This window comes from Nicotiana tabacum, chromosome 22 (assembly GCF_000715075.1).
Source record: "Nicotiana tabacum cultivar K326 chromosome 22, ASM71507v2, whole genome shotgun sequence".
NCBI lineage: Eukaryota > Viridiplantae > Streptophyta > Magnoliopsida > Solanales > Solanaceae > Nicotiana > Nicotiana tabacum.
The window spans coordinates 196,762,273-196,768,272 of record NC_134101.1 but is presented as its reverse complement, the minus strand read 5'-3'; positions in this window follow the sequence as shown (position 1 = coordinate 196,768,272).

Below are 6,000 nucleotides of genomic sequence, written 5' to 3'. Positions count from 1 at the left end.
AGAAAGGGATAAAAAAAATGCCATAGCCCGCTAAAGAGCAAAGGATTTCACTAGGCCAGGAAAATCATGGCCCGGTAGAAGACTTGGCGGGCGTCGGCCTCGCTTGCATGGCTACTTTAAGTCCATTTCTTGGAACATTGTGCCATGCAAAATCCGGCCAGAGGTACCACTACACCACTTGGAAAGCAAAAGGGGTGAAGTGCCACACCAGGCCGGGGTAGGAAGGTGAGCAGTGGTGTATAGTCCGAACACCCTCGTGAGCAGTGGTGTATGGTCCAAATACCTTCCTGAGACGGAAGAGATCGGCCTCCCTATCACCTCGTCTCGAGCCAACGACGATAGCAGTAACAACAACAACAAAAATCTAGTATAATCTTGATTGATAAGGAGGGGCCCCGGGAAAAAGCCATGGTGTAACTGATGAGAACGCCACCAGGTAACTTTGAGGCCACGGGCCTCAGACATGGGAAACTACAGTGGATGAGGATGGAGAGAAGAAATGGGAGAAAGACTGATTGAAGAACACTTGAGTGAGGGATTGGTACCAGAAAGCACCCTATTTATAGGGAAAGGGCAGAGTAACCGGCGGGCACAATCAATACTCTTTTAGAAAACGCAACCGATGGCACCATCAATGTCCTTGAAAGACGTATCGGAAGACGCAATTAATACATTTTGGGAACTGAATCAACGATAATATTATCACCTAGGAGGACGAGAATTGACTGTGCATCGAAAGACGCTGAAAGGACAAGTTAGCGAGACACCTCGATTGCCACAAAAGCCTATGTCATGAGTATTATGTCATAAGTACAACATTATCATGGGAAATTCGGAAAGATGGTTATCAAGGTCGTTTCTTGTCATTCTACTCTAAGAAACATGAGGACTATCTGTATGCGATAAAATCGGGGGGGGGGTCCAATTTTCCATCGTTATAGAATCTCGAAGGCTCGAAGTCACGGTCGAGTCTCACCCCTCGTGGGCCATCGATGCTCGACCTCGGGGCAGTATGGGACCAAGGTGTGAAGCTAGAGCCGACAAAATCTATCAGGCTAGTCTGAGCATGTATCGTGGAATTAGTTAGATGTCCCATCTCCATATCTTTGTAATAAATGTACTTGTACTATGTTAGGATTCCCTCTCTGATATAAAAGGGATCCTTGTCATTTTGTAAACATCTGTTGCTCCATACTAAATATAAAAGAACATTATCTCTGCTCTTTAACATATTCTCTTGATCCTATTACTTCATTTATTGCTTGTATTTATTGTGATTATATTCATTGTTCATCATTTATTGCTTATTATTGGCCATAAAGAGCCACCCTTGATCTATTTGTAACTGTTATTCGCCATTGACCGCCTTCGATAGCTCCTAGCTAAACTTCAGACTCAACCCCGAGGCCCTCGAATGAGCAAGCTCGGGGCCTCGATTGACAGTGATTCGGTTTGATTATCACCTCGTTCTTAAGCTCTTATTTCGTTTCTAAGTCTTTCACATAGCATCTACTGCCTAACAACTAGCATAAAACTAGATCACGTATTTTTAGAACCACTAAATTAAATTTAATTGTTACTACCATTTTCACGGTAAACAAAGAGACTACATAGTCTAATACAAGGCTAGTACAAAGGAAAATAAGTATAGGAAGGAGAAGCACTGGGTTGCGAATACCGAGCAGCTACCTAGTCAACTCCGAACAAGCCTGCGGTGGAAGCAAATCAGCCCTCGCTAGCATGGCTCGAGACTCCTGAATCTGCACACAGGGTGTAGGGAGTAATGTGAGTATGCCAACTCAGTAAGTAATAAAAGTAAAGGCAGCTGAGCAATAAGAAAACACATAAAGCACAGCAAAATGCTACAACGATGCAGCATAAAACTAGAACAATGCAATAAAATAGTAAAAAGCTCGGAGAAACGCCTTAGTTCTGTAAAAATCTCTTTAAAACATCTTTTAGCAGTTTAAACGAGTGAATGAAAAACAGGGAGAAAAGATAGATACATAAAATTAGCCCCTCGGGCAAAATACCAACAAAATCAGCATCTCGGGCTATCTCACAATCACTCGTATCATCCCCTCGGCAATAGCACAGAACAATATCAGCCCCTCATGCTATATCACATCGCACATTAGGTACCTGTGCTCACTGGGGTGTACAGACTCCGGGAGGGCCTCCTTACAACCCAAGCACAATATCAAGCCATGTTGTGGCATAATCAAACAGGCACTTGGCCTTATAACAAGCCACCTCGTGGCGTAACAAATCAGGCCCTCGACCTCATAACCATGAATCAGTATAATACTGTTGCGGCGCGCAGCCCGATCCCATAATAACCTCACAACATAGGCCCTCAGCCTCACTCAGTCATAAATCTCTCAAAGCCACTCGGGCACAGTAAAATATGATACTCAGCCCAAAATATCACTTAAGATGTCAAAACAGAGTAAATATGACTGAGTTATGAAAATAGTAGAATACAACATGACTGAGTACAAATATGAAGTCAAAATAGTGAGGAATAGTAGTAAAAATCCCCTAAGTCCAAAATAGTTGGCACGAGGCCCAAATATGACATTGAGCCCAAAACATGATGATAGCAAATAGTTTTCAACCAAATACGCGGTTAAACAGTCATACGGGACAGACTAAGTCATAATCCCCAACGGTACACGACCCCACGCTCGTCATCTAGCGTGTGTGTTACCTCAAAGTAGCACAACGATATGAAAGCTGAGGTTTCAAACCCTCTAAACAACATTTACAATCATTACTTACCTATATCCGGTCCACACTCTAGCCCGTGATGCCTTTGCCCATCGAATCAACCTCTGGATGCTCCAAATCTATTCAAAACCAGATTTATACCATCAAAATATGCTAAGGGAACAAAGCCTACTCGAAACTATTTCATTTACATCAAAAATCCCGAAATTGGCCAAACCCGACCCCCGGGCCCACGTCTTGAATTCCGATAAAAATGACAAAACTAGAAACCTTACACTCTCACGAGTTCATACATATCAAATAAATCAAAATCCGACCATAAATGACCCCTCAAATCCCTAGATTTAGGTCTAAAATTTCCAAGCCCTAACTTCCAATTTTAGGCTTTAGATTCCACAAATTCCATGATAAATTAGGTAGAAATCACATTACGATCGAGTATTAAGTCGATAAATTTTACCTCCAAGTGTTTCTCCTTGATTCCCTCTTCAATCCTCTTCAAAAAGCTCTAAAAGCGCTTAACAATGGTGAAATATGGCCAAAAATCGCGAAAGATGGTCTTTTAAACATTCTGCCCTGCTTTTAAAATTCCTTCACTGCTATCGCGGAAAATGCCTCGTGATCGCGAAGCACAAAAAGCCAACTTCCCTCATTTAACCTTACGCGATTGCAACAAAACCCACGCGATCGCGAAGCAATACCTCACAGACCCACGCGATCACAACCAACACCACGCGATCGCGAAGCTACACCACACAGATCCACACGATTGCGACATGCCTCACGCGATCGCGTAGGTCAACTCTTCCTCAGCCCCAAACAAGCCTACGCGATCGCGGCCCCTTATACGCGATTGCGATGAACAAAAACGTCTGCAACAGACCTGAAGAAATCTGCAACTCCTCAACATGCAATTCAATCCGTTTAACCACCCGAAACTCAACCGAGGCCCTCGGGACCTCAACCAAATATTCCAACATATCTCATAACATCATTCAAACTTGTTCCAACCCTCAAAATGCTCAAAACAACATCAAAACACCAAATTTGCATCGGATTCAAGCCTAAGAATTCCAAAAACTTGCAAATTCCGCTTTCGATAAAAAAGTCTATCAAACCTCGTCCGAATGACCTGAAATTTTGCAGGCATGTCACAATGACACAACGGACCTACTCCAACTTTCGAAATTCTATTCCGACCCCTATATCAAAATCTCATCTATCAACCAGAAAACGCCAAAATTCCAATTTCATCAATTCAAGCCTAAATCTACTCCGGACCTCCAAAACATATTCTGATCATGCTCCTAAGTCCCAAATCACCTCCCGAAGCTATCTGAACCATCGGAATTCACATCTGAGCCCTTTGTCACATAAGTCAATATTCAGTTGACTTTTCCAACTTAAGCTTACTCAAAAGAGACTAAGTGTCTCAAACCTTACCAAAACTTCTCCAAGCTCGAACCAACTGATAACACATAATACAGCTGAACAAGATAATAAGAAGCAAAAATGGGGAAAACGGAGCGGTAACTCATGAAACGACCGGCCGGGTTGTTACATCCTCCATTTCTTAAACAAACGTTCATCGTCGAACGAGTAAAGAAACATACTTGAAGCCTCAAACAGGTGAGGATATCTGCTCCGCATCTCCCACTCGGTCTCCCAGGTAGCCTCCTCCACGACCGACCTCTCGACTGCACTTTTACTGAAGCTATATCCTTTGACCTCAACTTTCGAACCTGACGCTCCAAAATGGCTACTGGCTCCACATAATAAGTCAAATCATCATCCAACTGAACCGTGCTGAAATCCAAAACATGAGACGGATCGCCAATATACTTCCACAGCATAAAAACATGAAATACCGGATGCACACTCGATAAGTTGGGTGGAAAGGCAAGCTCATAAGCCACCTCCCCAATCCTCCGAAGCACCTCAAAAGGACCAATGAACCAAGGACTCAATTTACCCTTCTTCCCAAATCTCATAACACCCTTCATGGGCGAAACCATCAACAAAATCTTCTCGCCAACCATGTAGGACACATCCCGAACCTTCCTATTAGCATGACACTTTTGTCTAGACTGCATTGTACGAAGCCTCTCTTGAATCATCTTCACCTTGTCTAAAACATCCTGCACCAAGTCTGTACCCAATAGCCTAGCCTCACTCAGCTCAAACCAACCAACTGAAGATCCACACCGCCTCCCATACAAAGCTTCATATGGAGCCATCTAAATACTCGACTGGTAACTGTTGTTATAAGCAAACTCTATGAGCAATAGAAACTGATCCCATGACCCTCCAAAATCAATGACACAAGCGCGCAACATGTCCTCCAATATCTGAATAGTGCGCTTGGACTGCCCGTCTATCTGAGGGTGAAAAGTTATGCTCAACCCAACCTGAGTACCCAACTCTCGCTGCACAGACCTTAAAAACTGTGAAGTAAATTGAGTGCCCCTATCTGAAATGATGGAAACTGGGATACTATTCAAATGAACAATCTCCGGATATAGATCTCTGCCAACCGCTCTGAAGAATAGGTAGTACACACAGGAATGAAGTGCGCAGACTTGGTCAGCCAATCCACAATCACCCAAATCGCATCGACTTCTTCAAAGTCCGTGGGAACCCAACTATAAAGTCCATGGTGATCCGCTCCCACTTCCACTCTGGAATATCCATCTGCTGAAGCAAGCCACCCGGTCTCTGATGATCATATTTCACCTGCTGACAATTGAGACACCGAGCTACAAATCCTACAATGTCCTTCTTCATTCTCCTCCACCAATAATGTTGTCTTAGATCATGATACATCTTCGTGACACTCGGATGAATGGAATACCGCAAGCTATGGGCCTCCTCCAGAATCAACTCCCGAAGCCCATCTATACTAGGCATACATATCTGACCCTGTATCCTCAACACCCCATCATCACCAATAGTCACATCTCTAGCATCGCTGTGCTGAACTCTATCCTTAAGACAACCAAATAGGGATCATCATACTGGCGCTCTCTGATGCGATCAAATAAGGAAGACCGAGAAATCGCACAAGCCAATACCCGACTAGGCTCCAAAATATCCAACCTCACGAATCGATTGGCCAAGGCCTGAACATCAACTGCAAGAGGTCTCTCCCCAACTGAAATATACGCCAAACTCCCCATACTCATCGCCTTCCTACTCAAGGCATCGACCACCATATTGGCCTTCGCCGGATGGTACAAAATAGTAATATCATAGTCTTTTAGTAGCTCCAAC